Source organism: Centruroides vittatus, unplaced genomic scaffold, assembly GCF_030686945.1.
Source record: "Centruroides vittatus isolate TY-2023 unplaced genomic scaffold, ASM3068694v2 contig_1824, whole genome shotgun sequence".
Lineage (NCBI taxonomy): Eukaryota > Metazoa > Arthropoda > Arachnida > Scorpiones > Buthidae > Centruroides > Centruroides vittatus.
The window spans coordinates 1,986,111-2,005,362 of NW_027121123.1; the positions used below are offsets into that span (position 1 = coordinate 1,986,111).

General features: G+C 30.4%; 1 protein-coding gene across 1 annotated transcript in view; it reads right to left on the reverse strand.

The window, feature by feature from the left end:
* olf186-M (Ki-ras-induced actin-interacting protein-IP3R-interacting domain olf186-M) overlaps positions 1–19,252 on the reverse strand; it is a 126,442-nt gene that overhangs the window by 106,699 nt on the left and 491 nt on the right. The gene's annotated exons all lie outside the window — the stretch shown is intronic.

Here is a 19,252-nt window from a genome sequence, read left to right on the forward strand (position 1 = left end):
CTGATTATCCATCCTTGCATTATTATAATATATTAATATAAATTAATCAGTAGAATTACCTTTGCTATTATTTAACTTAAAGATTACATTATAATTATAATCTAACTAAACATTTAAAGTTAATTATCTCTATCTCAAATGTTAAACCGAACCAAAGTTAATTTTACTACCTAAATGTGTAAGAAGTTTTACTGATTTATAGTGACCAGTCTAAATAATAAAAGCTTTTAAAGTATTTTTTAAAAATGTTTTATTTCATTAAAAAAACATAAATTGCAGGATAGAATAGATAACACTTTATTGCACCAAAAATACATCCATGCTGGATCCGCGCTGGATCCAGCTGGAACGATTTCAATTTAGCAAAAATCCAGCTGGATTTAAAACACTGCTGGATTGCAATCCCTAGGTTCTACATATTCAAACTGAATGGTTTATTGAGTGTTTCAATATTGCAATGTTCCAATCTTTAAACTGACCTTTTTTTTTAAAAAAATTAAATAATTTAATGCATCAAATTAAATAAAAATAATTAGATATATATATATATATGTTATCTAAACAACATTCAAAATATATATAACTCAAAAATTAAAACAGAAATAATACATAGAAATAACAATTAACAAAATTTATGCATTAGGTGTTATATAACAGTAACAGCATAACTTTAATTAATGGTTAGGTGTAATTGTGTAACCTTGCTGTAAGGGGTTGGTGAAAAATGATTGCCAGGCAAACAACAAGGTCTTGCTTTCTTTATTGTTAATGCAATCCCTTTTTGTTTTATTGCAAAAGATTCCCAATGACTCTGAAGTTCTTAAGTTGTTAAAAACATTTTCAGAAAAATTATATTTTTAAGCATAATAATGCATTTCTATGTCAGGCAAAATGACTGAATTAAATTAATTCAGTCATTTTGCTATTATTAATCTGAAAACAATGGCTTTCTACAATCTCAAGTTAAATTCTACAAAGCTACTGATGTATACTTAATAAAAGAATTAGTGTAAGAAAACCATTCTGATCTTGATAATTCCAATAATATAAAGACAATTGATTAAATATGCACATGAACTACTGATAATTCCTATAGGTATTCATATAACTGTAGTACTGTAGTATAGTATTCAGTAGCTGCAAGAATCATCTCGAGCCAATATATCAACCGCTGTAAATAATCGGACTAACTTTTTGGATATACAGTAGAACCTCATTTAGCAAGCATAATTCATTCCAGAGTCATACTCATAATGCAAAACACTCAATTTTTCCCATAGAAATTAAGGTAAAATACGATAATGCGTTCCACACTGAAAAAAAAAACCACTTATATGTTTTACGTGTAATGTTTATTCAAAGAAATTGAACAATAAACATTGTTAAGGAGCGTGAATTATCAACATCTTTTCTTCTAGCATGAAATGAACTAACCTGGAATGAGAATTCAATTTGCAAAACAAAAAAAAATATCACAGATAATATGTTTGATAAACACTCCAAACGATATGCCAAATTCTTGGGCTATGTAAAGGCTATAATTAAATAATAGAAATTAATTAATTTGACTAGAGGTAGGCAGTTATGCATCCATCTTGTATTAAATCTAATAATTATAAATAGTTAATTTTTAATTCAGACATTTCTAAAATTTAATACGAGATGGCACCATAACTGCCTACATCCAATCAAATTAATTAATTTCTATTATTTAATTATAGCCTTTACATAGCCTAAGAATTTGGCATATCGTTTGGGGTGTTTATTATATAATGGGCTTTGGTTGTTGATGTTTATATGTGTGAACACAAGTTTGGAAAAATATGTTATCACAAGCGACACTAAGATGCTAGCAGAACGAGTGCTAAACACAGACTGATGGAGCATGCGCACAATTCGGGACTTCCCCTCTCCTTGTCACTTGTTAAGCGAGGTTCCACTGTAGGGTAGAAAGTTAAATTTGTTTTCTGGCCAGAACTGGTACATCTACCCTATACAATTAAAGATTACAAATAAATTTGGCACTTGAGGTAGGCGTTAGGCACAATCTCTTATTAAAATTAATAATTATAATAATTTAAATAATTTAGATTAAACTGGAAGAAAAGAATCGACCCAAAGCGAGCCGATTTTCTGCACACAATTCAGGACTTTCCCTCTCCTTGTCACTCTTTAAGTGACAAGCTGTCCATCTCTTATTAATTTTAATAAGAGATGGTGCCTCATGCCTACCTCAAGTGCCAAATTTATTTCTAATCTTTAGTCGTATATATCAAAAAGTTAGCCCGATTATTTACAACAGTTGGTGATGTATTGGTGTAATGTTATCAAGTTTAGTGTGATGTTTATTTGTATAATTATCTCTTGTTTTATTTATGTTCATTTTGACATGGAGACATGGCAATAATCCAGTATTCCTCAATCTATTTTCTTCATGTTATATCTTATCAATAAACAGTCTGAAAATGCTTAATTTTTCTAAAAAGTTTTTATTAAAAAAATCAATTTAAACAGAATTTACATTTAAGGAGTTTTCTTTAAAAAGTGTGAAGTCTTCTGATTAGAATGTCTTAATTGTTGCAAGTGTATAATCCAACTAAAGATACCATTTTATAAAATAAAGAAAATTATTTATGCAATGTTAATTGTTTATTCAATATTATACAACATTAAATTGATATTAATTTTCATTAAAATTTTAAGATGCTCAACAGTAAATAATTTATTAAATTCTGTACTGGTAATCTTTTTATTAACTATAAACAAAATTAAATATATTAACTAGTCATTTAATTTTTGACCTAGCATATCATTGCTAAATATTTATAAGCACTTGCAAAATTTGCACAAAATTCAAAAATTTATGAGTTAAAGAATAAATTTTTTATTTATAATTATACGAGGGCTATTTTTTAAATAAGGTCTGTTTGTGAATAAAAGTGAGAATAATGCGCAATCACGGCAGTATGCATGCACTTCTGCTCCAAGCAAGCTTGGCGCGCGTTTTGATGCCATTTGCAGCCATATCGTCTGTCTGTATGCCGAGCTGTAGAAGTTTAAAATGTTTAAGAAAATTGAGTCTCCCGCCGACTGTGAGATACGATCTGTTATTCAATTCTTGAATGCAAGAAACTTGGCAGCAGCGGAAATTTGCCGTCAGATTTGTGAAGTTTACGGTGATAATGCTATGAGTGACAGTAAAGTTCGAAAATGGGTAAGAATGTTCAAGGATGGGCGAGTCAATGTGCATGATGAGCCACGCCCTGGCCGACCTTCTCTGATTTCTGAAGATTTGATTTGTGATGTGGATAACAAAATTCGAGAGGACCGACGATTCACGATTTCAACGTTATCAATTGAATTTCCACAGATTTCAAGATCAGTTTTGTATACCATTGTTTCGGAGAAACTCAATTATTGAAGATTGTTTTCTCAATGCGTTCCAAGACTGCTTTCTGACGATCACAAAACAAAAAGATTAAACAGTGCTTTATCGTTTTGACTCGATACAATCATCCACACAGTCCAGACCTTGCACCCAGTGATTTTCACTTGTTTCGATACTTAAAGGAATTCCTTGGTGGTCAACATTTCAACGACAAAGAAGAAGTGAAAACTGCAATCGTGGATTGGGCTTCTTGACAGGCGGCAGATTTCTTTGAAGTCGGAATTCAAAAAATTGTTGAGCGGTATGACAAATGTTTAAACAAAATGGAAATTATGTAGAAAAGTAGATAAAAGTATGTAGAATATGGAAAAAATATATTTTAATGATATTTACAGTATTTTTCTTGTTATTAAAAAACGGACCTTATTTAAAAAATAGCCTTCGTATTTAGTTCATTACATTATTTTCTATTTTGTTTCAGTTATTTTGAGTTTTGGAAATTAAATTATGTTAAATCTTGACTGCTATCTCAACACTTCCTAGCTAGAACTTAATTTGCATAATTTCATAGTAAGATCTGAAAAATAAGTGGAATTGCATCCTGGTAACTTTAGTCCTATTTAAAACCTAAATAATTTCCTACTTATAATTTTGTAAACAGATATTGGTAGAGACACAAGTTAAATAAAATCCTGTTTCTTGTAAGCAAATTATTAATATATAAAAAAACATTGTCAAACTGACACAGATAGCCCATACACCAGGAAGATGACCATGACTATCTCCATTTACATCACTGGCCATACAAAATTATGCAACAACAGCTGGAGATCATCCTATGTCATCTCTGCACAGAAACAGTCCTGATAAATGACTTTCTTCATTCACTGAGGCTTATCCCCTCTCCAGCCTGTCCACATTGAGGTATGGACGAAACCTTGCTTCACTATTGGCATAACTGTCTGCAATACAATCAGGAAATGCTTGACTCTGGGATTTGTTCTACAAAGAACAGCAAGGACAAGGAAGCCATTAGGCATCCTTATCTATTGGCCCACAATGCATTAATCTCCTTACTACCAGACTAAAGTAAAAGAGACCCTTCTCTAGGAAAGATTGCTTCTTGTAACTCGTACTGGTGGTAACATCTGAAGAAGAGACCTTGTAGCTGGAACCTCCATATGAACAGTAAAGTGAAGTAACACAACTAGTTGGCCACAGTTTGTGTGGCTTTTTCCACACTGGGTGAGAGTTGAAATCTCAGATTTGATCTTGAAGGTGCAGGAGATGCTCTTTCCTTGGTGCATCATCTCTAGAGCAGGCAAGTCAAACACGCGGCCCGTGGGCCGCATGCGGCCCACCAACACCTGGGTTGCGGCCCGCCGAGACTTTAAAAAAATTTTTAAATATCAAGCTTTGACGCTCGAAGTTGGAAAGTTTGAACTTTTTTGAACTGTACGATTCCCGCCCTTTTTGTGTTTGTCCGTTCCGTATTTCGTCCAACCAATTCAAATTGGTTGACGCTAGGAAAGACGGTTAGATAACGGCTGCGGCTTTAAATCTACGAACGATGATTGGCCGGCGAACATCGCGGAAGACTGCTGCGTGCCGATTTGTCCATCAGCGATTGCTAAAATCCGTATAAAAGGAAAGGTTTTGGCACAAAAGTCAAGTGTTTGCTGGAACATCAAGGCGGACGTTTGTGTGCGCTGCCATAAGGTGTTTCGTCTACTATTGCCGTGATGAGTGACTGTATCTGAAGTATACGTCGCAAGGTGTCTTTTCGACGGATCTGTTCGGGAATAGTGACTTTCAGAACTTTGACTGTTTGTGTGAATCTACTTTGTAAACGTGGTAATTTTTGTGATTTGTAAATTATATTCGAGCAGGTGGACTTAATAATCTCAATTTGTTTCATTTCTGGAATGTGAATACACCGATCCACCATATTATACGGAAGTTCGTTGGTTTTCGAGTCATTAAAATGCTAAAACGATTCTTCAAATTGCTGGACGAAATCATAATTTTCTTGGAAACAAAAAATTATGAATGCTGTATTAAAAGATGGACAGAGGATAAAGGTCCTGGCTTTCTCGGTTGATATTACAAGTCATCTTAATCGACTTAATCTTAAGCTTCGAGGCAAAAATCGTGTTGTGACAACGCTATTTGATAATATTAACGCTTTCAAACAAAAATGATTACTTTGGCGAAAACAAATAAGAAAAGAAAGCTTTGAAAGCTGCCAATACCTATTGCTTAAATCACCTAAATTAAAATTTACAGAATTCGATCGAAGATTTTCTAATTTTAAAAGCTGCGAATTACAATTTCGTCTTTTTACTTCACCTCTGTCTATCGATATTGAAACCGTTGATGAAAACTTACAAATGGAATTAATTAACTTAAAATCCAATGTGATAATTTGCTGAAGCAAAAATATATGCAAGTTGGAATTCCAGATTTTTATACATATTTATATGTAGATGGGTTTCTTAAAATGTTATCGTTTGTTACCCGTATACTGGCTATGTTCGGAAGCACTTATTTATGTGAGCAACTATTTTCTTTAATGAAAAATAACAAAAATTCAGAAAGGTCGAGGTTAACCGATCAACATTTATCATCAATTTTAAAAATTGCGTCGGGTCAATATATTCAACCAAATTTTGATGACTCACTTTGTGAAAAACGTTGTCAAATATCTTCTGAAAAGTAATATTAAACTGTGATTTTGTTTATTTCTTATTATAACTTTTGTTTTTTATAAAAAAAAATATAAAATATTTTTAAGTTTAAAAAATAATATGAAATATAAAATGTCTATGTACGTATAATATACAATATATTGAGTCTAATAAATACATAATATAATCATTCTAAAAATCGTATTTTATTAATTTTTTGAACATTGAAAATGTGTGGCCCCCGACTTATACAAAATAGATCGTGTGGCCCATAATATCGTATGAGTTTGACATGCCTGCTCTAGAGGAATGAATTGTGTTGACTGATCAGCATGACATCATGGTGACTTTAATGACTTAATACGTTATCTTCAGTAATTTCAATAGCTGGAACCTGGTATGGGCCCGACATGAGTCTGAAACTCAGGAAAGGTCTTGTTTGAATGGCTTATGAATTCATCAGCAGTGCATCTTAACACAGAGTCCCACCTTCTTGGGAGTGGGTGGCAGAGTGTCAGCAATTTACTTCACCTTCTGTTCTGCCAGTTTGGCATAGAGGCCTACCTAGGAAGTGCTGTCAGATCCTAGGTGGGTAATCATTGGCCAATTCAGACTACGCATTTCACAAGAATCATTCTCATTGCACCTTGGATTGGGATGCAGTTGGAAAAGTTTCGGATACTTACAAGTTATCTTCTTGCACTGTGTTGCAGTTGAAATGGCACACAATCAAAAAAATAGAAATTTAAAATATAATAAGTTCAACTTATATTACTTCTCTAGTACCAGTTTAATAGGCTGGCTACTTTTTATCCAGTAGTTTTTAGTACACAAAACTTATTATCCATTCAAAATGATCTCTATACAAATATGGCAATGCACTAATTTGAATGTTTTCTTGATATTTCATATTAAACTTATGTTTTTTTTCCAATATTTGTCCAAATACCAATATCACATTTTTATTCACTGTTTTGTTGCACCTCCAGATTGGATTTTTCCTCTAAATATGACCGTTATAATACCTTTTTTTTTTGTAAAAGCTTTCAGAATGTAATATACCATATCCCTTTGAAACATGAACATCAACTTCAGACAGACTTTCAAATATTGAACAAATAATCCATTCCTCACAAACTTCCATTGATACAAGTTCTCAAATTAAAGACTAATTTGCATATTGGAGCATAGTATTAAATACTGTAAGCAGTGTAATACAGCCAGAGGGCTGCATTTGACTCAGACACACTATAATGTAGCCCATAGCTCTATGCTTAAAGATAATGTTACTAAAATAATAAAATGAAATTTTTAAAAATACAAAATAAATCTGTAATATATTGCAAATTAAACAACAACACACAACACTGGGGAATAGTCAACAACGTATCCTGCGAACTGATGATCAATATTCAAAGAAAACAAAACAAAAATTTACCACAAACATTTTCAAACTCTCCAGAGTTCTTCTTCGGGCTTAAATGGAATGTAAAAGCTTTGGAACAGAACCATCTGAACAATCATTTGAATCAGATGCACGAGAAATTTTTTAAAAAAGTCATGTCATGCTTGTGCATTTGGATGCCTAGCAGAGACCAACGTTTAAATATTGGTGTCAATCAACGCCTGCCAAGGCCATCGACAAAACCAACTCCTCCTTATAATTAATGGACATAGAGATGAAATTAGATTTAAATATGTGCATGGCCTCCAACCATCTTAGGTGCTCAATGGGGGCAAAGTGAGGATGAACCTCGCCCGGTTGAAGTCCGCCTCAATGTCTGGATCAGCATGTATGTAGTGAGGGCCATTGTAGTTCTTACATGTTGTATATCTGCAAGATGCTCCTGTGATCTGACTCCCAAGGAGCACTTAGTTGAGCTGATGTAAACCAGGTCCCTATCGTACCTATTGTTCCTAATGGGACACTATATGCCAGAGAGTCAGTTCAGGCAGGAGGGTCCTTCCCATTGCAGAGGATGTCAAAATAGTCAGGAACCTCCTGAATGTGACATGAACACAGCATTTCCTGGCAATCTCAGTACACAATGATTGTAAGTATGGATTAAATGTAATAAGGGCCCATTTGTCATTCTCAATTATCTCTCAGCGTGCCAACTGTGGAGGTGTATGCTGAGTGCACACAGTAGTAACATTCAATCAATCTATGGGTAGCATTGGGGTACCCATGCATGGAGGCTACATGCTATATAAACATTAATTTGACAGCAAGGGCTTGAGGAGTAAAAGAATGTGTAAAAGCTATCCTTATTAAAGCCTTGTATGCTGCAATCTTGTATGGAAAAGGATTGGAACCAGTATGTAAACATCGAACCTGGTTTACGGAATACAGAGGTGTGGATGCCCAATTCCTCCACTCTAATATTTATGCTCAGGAAGTGGATCTCTGAGGGGTTAGCTTGTTCCTCTTCCAGGATCAACCCGTAAGGATTATCATTAATAGTATCAACAAAGGCTGTCAAATCTGGCACTGTCCTTCAAAAAAATAATTATATCATCTATATATCTCCTGTACAGAAGCATGTTAGGGAGGAACTGTAGAAGGACTTTGCTCTCCAACTGTCTTACTACCATTTCACTTAGGTCCCCTGATACAGGGCTGCCCACAGGGACCTGCCTTCCTTACGTAAAGACTATGCCATTAAACTGAAAGAACGAATTATAGCATATTAAGTGGCCATCTCAAGAATGTGGTGGTGTAACTTGTCATCATCAACAATATGAAATAGGATGTCCCTGAGTGCACAAAAGGCTGGAGGAAGCTCAATAGAGGGGTAGAGGGACTTAGAGTCCAACACCGTGATATATTGGGGGAGCCAACATCTTTCAAATGGGTTGAGCTTCACCGGGCTAGTGATGCTTTACAGGATGCATGAGATGGTTTTTTTTTTTAATTTCTCGTGCGTCCGATTCAAACAATTGTTGTGTTCCAAAGCTTTTTACATTCCATCAGACATCCATTTAATGCCTGAAGAAGAACTCTGGGGAATTCAAAAACATTCATGGCGAACTTTCGTTTTATTTTCTTTGAATACCAGTCATCAGTTTCGCAGGGTATGCTACTGCAAATTAATTTTGAAGGTGGTGACTAAAAATTTTATTGTTCCATATAAATTTTACTTTTGGCAAGTTTACTCAAAAAGTTGGTGAATTCTTGTATCAAACATATGGCAACAATGCTCAACCTACTTAGTCAGTCAAATACACATAAAAGATCTTTATTTTTAATCTGTGGCCCAAAGACTCTAAAACTGTTTTTGCTAGCCCATGATCTTAGATGAGTTTAACACCACTGCTGTACAGTATCTTTGATTCTTAAGAAAATAGTTATTCTGACTTAAAAATTATTTTCACTATTTTACAATGTTAAATAAAAATATTTTATTTGAAATGGCAGACTTTGTTTTTAGAATTATGCAATTTAGTATTATCTCTTAGCTATGTAAGTGATATTTATTATTAAACTGAATCAAAGTTCAGTTTAATTTAATCTATCATCTTTTTAAAAATAACTCATTTATAACTTTTAATATTTTGTTTATTAACTTATTAAATATGTTTGTAAAGTAATTTTCATAAATATCTGTTTTTTTTTGATAAATTACACTTCAATCCGCTTTAACAATTTATTTAAAATTACATAAAAATATTAAAATTTTATATTTAGATACATAAAAATACAATGTAAAATAAAAAAAAATGTCTAATATTTAGTTGAGCATTCTCTACTAATAATTTAATATTAGAGACAAGTTTTTTAAGTCTTATAATCTACTGCAAAATTATGTAATTATTGTGTGTGTTGTATATTTTTTAGTACAAGAATAATTATTATTAAAAATGATACAATTGAATTCAATCTATTTATTGAAAAGTTAGAATAAAATAATAAAAACATTTTATAATTTTATTATGATTAGGGAAATTCTAGAAATGTCTTTTTCAATTTTCAACAGAGAAAAATAAAATTTTAATTATACATTAACATTAAATTTATGATAAAAGTTATTGTTCTATTTCTTCTTTTAATATAGTCAATGTTAAGCTATTTTTATCACTACTTTTAATCTGTAAATCACAATTTACTTACCTTAATTTCTTCAATCTTTCAAATTATATTTCTTATTTTGTTATATTAATGTGATGCAATCTATGAACATATTTCTTAAGTCAAAAAGTAAATTTTTCACTGAAGAGCAAAAAAATGCAAAGTCAAATTGATTTTTAGGTTTCAATGCCAGATATTTCTATTAACATTTGGCAAAATTTTAAGATATAAATGCCTTGCTATTCTATTTATGATTATTCCACACAGTTTCAGGTTGTGTTAGCTCTGACTATTGCACAGTTCTTTGTTTATGAACATATTACCTGATTATACTCCTGTACCAGCACTTGTGTGTTATCAAATCTGTTTGTTTGAATTGTGAGCTTTTCCTTATATTTATTGTTAGAAACATTTTACACTCATGCATTATTACAGGAGACATTATCAAATTAAATAGCCATTAAAATTCTACATAATTTTTATATTATTATTATTGAAAATTTTTCATTTTTCTTATTGATAAAATTGTTTAAATGCTAAATTTTTAAATTCATTATTTCATCAAGTTTTTCACAATTATTATTATTCTATTTTTCATTTTATGTCAAATTAATAAAATTATATTTAAAACAGTGTTTTATACTTATTATTATTCAGGCACATTTAAAAAAAGTTTTAAAGCCATTTTTCTCAAAAGTATGAGTAAATTGTGAAGTAAATTTTTAAAATATATTTCACTTAATTTTTAACCAATCAAGCTGTTTTATATACTCCTCTTAGTCAGTAGAATAAGATTCAAAAAAACGAAAATTGTCTGTTGTTATAGATCACATCACATATTTTATTATGAATTCATTTAAGTGTATTTATGACATAACTAATACTCAAATAACTAATTTATCATTAGATATATCAATAAAGAAGTCTAGATTAGAATTTCAACTGATATAGATACTTGAAATATATCAGATTTTTGGCTCATGTATATGAACATCTTATTCATTTACTGGTACATTTATTGGTTTTATGACTTTAAAAAAAGACTAAAATAATTCTGAAATTTGACTTGAAAAACTATTATTTTTGAATAATTCTTTTAGTTCTTTTCCAACTTCGCTTTAGTCGTCACATCGGATAACTCAACACATTTTCACTTCCCCTTGGGGTGTCGACTTATGCGGAGTCGACTGTATTTACATTTTCATATTTTTACCAGTATTATTGAATAAACAAACATTTTCTTCTTCACTTGTTGATAAAGAAACAATTCTCCTTTCACTTCTATTATTAACTTTTTGGATCAAAAATATTATTGATCTTGTCTGAATAGAATCTGTTATCAAAGCTTTTTATATTTATGTAATTTGATAATTAATTGTTTTTGGGGCATGTCTAGTAGGTCAAGGCTACTGGTGACTTTTATTGTGCACTTGTATACTCCTAAGACTGGAGTGCTGGTTATTTTTGTTCAATTTATTCTACTAAACAAGATTTGTTTTAAATTTTACCACATTTTTTTGAAGAAATACTACATATTAACCAAAATGCAATGGCCGATCAAAAGAGGAAGACCACCACTTAACCGTGCAAAATAGGGTAATAAAAAAGGCTTATCGTCTATCACTTCAAAACTTATAACAGACTATAACTTGCTTGGTGATGAAAGCTTCACAGGACTCATCTTCGGCTGCCATTGATTTGTTTCAAAATATTACTCCTCATAATCCTCAAACATCTCCAGGTGAGTCAAATGATTCCTATTCTACTTCTTTAATTAATCCAAATAGTTCATTGGACATCCCAAAAGAAGTTCTATGGAACAAAATTCCAACTTAATTCTATCCTATAATGAAAAACTCTCAAGTCAAATGATGTCTATTAAGGAAAATTTGGACCTTATACATGAAAGTATCCAAGAAACCAAAGAGCAATATAGAGACATGCAAGGACAAATTAATAAGCTAAAACAGCAAACTGAGACTTTAAAATCTGAAAAAAATATTATGCAATACAAAATGGATGTCCTAATGAATGAATTTCATCATAATAATATAATTCTTTATAATTATCTGACCTCAAAAAATCTCTCTAAACTAGAAATACACAACTTTATTACTTCAATATTGAAAATACAAAATGCAACGTATGAAGATATTCTGGAGATAATGCAACTGACTAAATCATCGAAGTCAGTGATAAGATTAACTCTACAAAACAATCAGATCCGATATAACTTTTTCATGAATTTCATAAAAATGAAACAACAAAACTCATTGAATGATTGGTCAGATTTGCAAATATCCCCAGATCTTACAAGGGGATCCAGACTTAGACATAAACTATTATTTCCAATCTTTTACAATGTTAGAAAACAAAATCAGCAAGTAAAATTACATAATGATATGTTAATATTAGGTTGAGACAGACTGACATACAGTGTAGATTTGGGCAAGCTGGTTTATGTGAAGACTTTTCTCCCTTTCTCCTTGCCAGGGACAGCTGCCAGTTGATGTCCATTAGGGCAGAGTACACTCTATTGGAATAAATCTATCTTAATTAATCAGCCTCTTGTAATTATGAAACTGGAACCATCAGGACCTCAAAACTAAAATACCACATCTCAACTTTCTACAATCAAAATTTAACTCAGATATTACTGGCATAACCGAGACATGGATAACGTCCAACTTAGTGTATAAATCAAACTTTTTCAGCCAATTCATAATAGAGACAGCATTGGCATGTAAAACACCAGGACCTGGTTGACCAAGTGGAGGGTTATGTATTTCATTAAAAAAATGTTTGTACAATACTTCATGCAGAAAAATCTGATAACTATATACTATTATTAATATCTATGAAAGAACCTTTGTTTGGAAATGAAAACAATAAATTAATTATAGTAATAATTACCTATATTCCACCTGACTCCTTGGAAAAATTATATGCAACTTTTAACATTATAGACATCTGGCAACATATTACTCCATTCATTTTATTACTGAGAGATTTTAATTCACATATCTCTGACTTGATGGATTCATGGTACACAGGTCTTGAATACAAGGTACTCTTGAATACAAAACATTCACCTTTCTAAAGATAAGAATACCAATAAACTTGAAGTCAATTTAATCAAAATAACAACTGACAATAAACTATTTATACTTAATGGACATATTAAACCCAACTATCTGGCTGTATATATCTGTTTGCAGCATAGTGGAAATTCACTACAGATTTCACAATTTGTTCAGAATTCCTATTAGACTGCTACTCAGAATTTATCACAACATTTAACGTATCTGATCATTTCCCAACCATAACAAAATTTTTAATATTCTCGCAAAAGACAGCTATTAAATCTCCTAAAAAGTGTCAAAACTACAACACCAAGAAATTTGGCTGAAATTGAGAATCGCTTTTTAATATCCCTGACCCAACTGATGCTAATAGTAATGACAGTTATAATCTGATGATTCAAATAATGAATGATTATATCCAAGTTAAAAAAGTTAAAGAGAATATATCTACCAAATATAAAAACTCCTGGTACGACCATAACTGTTATAAAAGGAAAAAAATAAAACAAATCAACTTAGATTTATTCAGAAAAGAACCAAATGCTGCAAATTTTTCCAATTATAGGAAGGCTAGACAAACTTACAATAACCTTCTTAAGACCAAAAAGAAAAACTACTTTAGGAACATTGAATCAACCTTAATCAACAATGGTAAGGATAGCAACTTATTTTGGACTACTATACGTAAATTTCGCTTCAACATAAATCCTAGTGTAAATTCTTCAGTAATAGATTTAATGTTTGGAAAAGTTTTTATCAAGGTTTCCATATATTCAACCTATCCCACCAATAAGTTTTAATATTGAGACTTATAATAAATATTTAGACTGACTTTACAACTGATGATTTAGAAGATGCTATTAATAAAACCAGGATTAAATCTACCCTGGGTAGTGACAATATCCCAACTGGCTTTCTGAAGATGCTTCCTCACCAGGCATGGAAAAAACTACTAAAAATATTTAATTCAATGTACAAAGCAATTTTATATCCTGACTCTTGGAATTCAGCTACAATTACAATGATACACAAAAAAGGCGACCATCTTTCTCCCGATAATTATAGATCCATTGCTTTGCTTTCAACACTGAGAAAATGTTTTACGTCAATGTTAGCCTCTAAATTTCATCAGTGGACTAAAGATATGAACCTAGATGCAAAATATGCCTACATCAAAAATAAGGGTACTGAATTCACAATTTTTTTTATTACTGTCCATAATAAAACCTCAATTAACAATCAAACATAGGAAAGTATATGCAGCATTTATAGACATCAAGAAGGCTTTTGACTATATGTTCCTCTATTAGTTCATAATTTAAGGATAAAGGGTGCAGGAGATTGATTTTCAACAACAGTACTTAAATTGTTTTCAAACTATTGTATAAAAATTAAACAGGGAAATACCATGTCTCCATCTTTAAATTTATCTCAGGGTATACCTTTCACCATATTTATTTAATTTTTATTTATCTGATTGGGATTACCTTTTCCTCCAATCCAGTCATGGGATTGAGGTTGCTGACAGAGTATTTCATTAAGTTCAATTTGCCGATGATTTGGTTATTCTTGCACCTACGAAAATTTCTTTACAAAGGAAATAAATCAATTAAACTCATACCTTAATTCAATACATCTAACAATAAATCCAGTCAAAACAAAGATCATTATATTTCGTAATAACTCCAAAATTTCACAAACAGAATTGAAGTTGTATCTAAATAACACTCCTTTACAAATAGTTAAAGAAGTTAATTTTTTGGGAGTCACATTGGATTAAAACATTACCTTTAAAGCACATTTAATTACTATTAATAACAAAGGGAAGCTGGCAATTGACAATCTTTTATACCTATGTTCAACCTCAAAAACATTAAATCTGAATATTCATATGAAGTTATATAATTCAATAATTAATCCCATTATATACTATGCTAGTCAATTTGGGGTCTCAATTATCTGTATAAACTGGAATCTTTTCATATTTATTTTTTCATAAACTTCTCCATCTAGAAAGAACTATCCCTGGCTATGCTATACATCACAAAACCAATCATATATGCCTCTTCTCTTTTTTTCTTAAATGTATAATTAAATTTTACTATTGTCTAAAATTTAAAAGTGATGATAATTTAATTGTTTTACATCAGAAAATGATCAAAAAAAGTAAAAACACAAGTTCAAATCACTATGGCAAACTAAATTTCAAAAAATTTTAAACTCATTTGATGTATCTGACCTGTTATTCAAAGATAATCTGCAAGACTGGAAATATGGCTACACATTATTAATCGAATCTGCTATATCTCAATCTATTATCAAGGACCATATAAGACTAAATCAAAGTAAATATTACTCCTGGTAGGGTAGATGTACCAGTTCTGGCCAGAAAACAAATTTAACTTAAAAAGATAATCACAAATCAAACAAACTTTTATTGTTAACTGTTCACACAGTTAACAATAAAAGTTTGTTTCATTGGACAGATTTGAATATGTGGTGATTATATTTTTTAAGTTAAATTTGTTTTCTGGCCAGAACTGGTACACTGGCCAAAACTGGTATATCTACCCTATGTTAATCTGCTTCATATTCCATCTTCACAACCATATATGCCTAAATTAATTAATTTTAATGTGAAAAGATTAATAGTATAAATACGTCTTAACAAATATTCTATTTATATCAATAATTGTTATATAAATTTTGTAAATACTCAATGCATCTGGTATAACTCTGAGAGACTCTCGCTTTATCATCTGTTACAAGATTGTCAAGGCTTAGCAAAATTACATTATTCACTTGATATTAAACAAACAATTCAATGTGGTTCACACCTTGAATTTAGAACAAATATTAATAAAGACAATAAAATAGTTTTAGATAAACTTTATAATTATTTCATCAAAATCACAGAAATGTTAAAAAATCTAACTTAACAGTTTCACTGTTTATTATTACTCTACAAATGTGATTTTTTCTGTATTTTTTTAACCTTGATGCTTTGATAATTATTATCTGGTATGGGTTTATTTGTAATTAATGATACAGTCATACCTCGGTACTCGAACGTTTTGGAGCCCGAACAAATCGGTACTCGACCAAAAATTTCGAAAAAAAAAATGCCCCTGTTCCCGAACAAAATTTTGGTACTCGAACGGGAAAGCCCGCCAAGTCGACGCTGACGCCAGTTACGAGACAGTCCAGTTAGGCCTAAATTTATTTAAATTATTTAATTAAAATTCCAATTATTAAATTTAGCAAGAGATGGCGCTTAACGCCTAACTCTAGTACCAAATTATCTTAAATTATTAATATTACTATAGCCATTTGCTAGCCCGATAATACGGCAGTTCTTGGTCTTTACGAGACAGTCATTGTTTGGCATGCACATTAACTTACGCTGTGCTATATTTTTTGAATTAGCATCCTTTTCTTTTGATTTATTAGCCCTTAAACATGGGTCCCAAGAAGAATAAAAGTGAAAGTGGTCAAGTGAAAAGGAAAACAGTGAGAACAACAATCGAACTGAAAAAAGAAATCATTGCTAAACACGAAAATGGAGTGCGTGTTTCGGATCTTGCTGTCAAATATTCTATGGCTAAGTCGACGATATCGACTATTTTAAAGAATAAAGAAACAATAAAAAACATACTAGCGAATCAACTGGGGATTGGAACGCATTAATCTATTTTACATTATTTGTAATGGGAAAAAATGATTTGGAGTTCGAACATATTGGTACTCGAACCTCTTTCTGGAACGGATTATGTTCGAATACCAAGGTACCACTGTATTAGGATTATTATTTATTTGTAACCTGTTCAATCTTTCGTAAATTTTCTTCTTTAATGTACCACCCCTACAATGAAAATTTCCCTTTTTGTGAATAAATGTTTGATGATGATGATATTTATGTAATTTTTTAATAAATTTTCTGATAACAAGCTAATTTTGATATATTCAGTTCAAAGTTGTAACAGTAAAAAAAAAAGGGAAATCCATCTCTCTAAATGTATAAGTTGAAAGTAGAAAGAATATGATTGCATCATTACAACAGTTAGCATTGACTTCAACATTAATTTTATCAATAAAAATACTTAATTTTAAAATAAAATATTAAAGAATATTTTAAGTATTGTGTTAAACTAAAACTATCATATAAAACAAAATTTTATTGCATTTTCCTGATCCTGTTTTAAACCAAAATTATGCAATTCAAGTGCTGTGTACATCAACGATTAAGTATATTTAGAAATTGTATATTGCATTATATATTAATTTCTAAGTATATTGCATATACCTAGAAATTGTAAAATACCCATTTATTGTTAACATTTAAAATAATTACTTTATGATTTATAAATATATATTAGCAATCTACATGAAAATTATATTAAGGGGTTGAAACAACTTATTGGTTATAGTTAGTAGGGTAAAGAATATTTATTGGCCAACAGACAATAATTAGCTATTTCAAATTTAAATCTCTTTAATAAGAGCTCTATAAAAGCTATTCTGGAAATATCGCATGGTAGTATTAATGCAAGTTTCTGCTGCCAGTAAGCAGCTAAAAATCCTGCAGGGTTTACTGTCATTGCATTTGGCCAATAACTATACAATTTTGCATTTTAATAAAACAACATATAATATATTTTGGATTAAGAAACTGGCATTTGTAATTCACAGATAATAGCAGTAGAAAGGCTATAAAAAAAGAAAAAAAAATGAATTCATCAGTAAGTATAATATTTCCTGATTTAATCTTTTATGTCAGAATTTTTAAAATAAAAATTTCCTTAACTGGCCAATAACTGTACCATTTATCCTATTGCTTAATATGTACAGTACAGCTATCTGCATTCTCAAAGATCAAGATGCAATTTTTTTTGTTAAAACACTTCTTTCATTAAAAAAAATTTACATCTTGATCTTCCAAATTGCTGTACACCCATGGTTTATTAGACTTTTTTTGTTCCTATCAGTATGCTCTACAGCTCTGTTAAAGTCCCAACCTCCTCATTCGAACCTAGAATTGTACCACAATATTAATCAAACAAGGAAGATTTAATTATGATTTACATATAGTTAAATATATCAACAATAAAAATTCAGTCAGTTCAAATATCTGATAAATAATACACTTGATCATATCTGATAAATAATACACTTTTACACACAAATAGAACACATGCTTAATCAGGAAACTATAAATATACATATTAACTCTATAACCTCATTAAATAAATATATTTTTTCTGTTCCTAATAATAATTTTTCATTTGTTTGAAAAAAAAAAAAAAATGTAATCTTACTTAATTTGAAAAAGAATACTCTAAATTTTCAGCAAGAAATTCAATTCAGTTACTTTGATTAATTTGCTTTAATTTAAAAAATATCATAGTTTACTCTTTACAAGGTAACTTATCACATGTACAGTACCATATTACATAAGTATTCTGTTCATTATTTGTTCAGTTTAATTTTTAAACATGCAAAGAAAGAAGAAAAAAAAAAGAAATTGCAAATAAAATATCTTTAGTTAAGCAAAAAGCAAAAAAATATTAAGATCACATTCCAACCAACCAAAAATTATTTAACTATTATTAAAAAAATAAATTTTGAGAAATATCTATATTATAATAAAAGGTAAAAGTTCACTATTAATTCATTACGTGTTTATTTCTTAATTTCGCACTAGTAAACATGTCCTAAAACAGATAAAAATATTTGGGGGCATAAAAAATAAAGTATTTTTTTAATAAATTTTTTAAAGTCTCTCTACATTAAAGTTTGAATTTAATATATTAAATAAAATTTTAGAATTAATACAAACCATACAACTGAACAATTTAATTCCTACATAATTTAGTTCAGTATAAATGTTAACAAGCATAAACATTACCATAAACTGTAATAACTGCTAAGCATGTGTCATTAGAGCAGTAGGTCAATACTTACGTCTGAACTGTTTATCACAAATTTCATCAATTAAAACTGTACTTCATAACCTTCATTTATCATT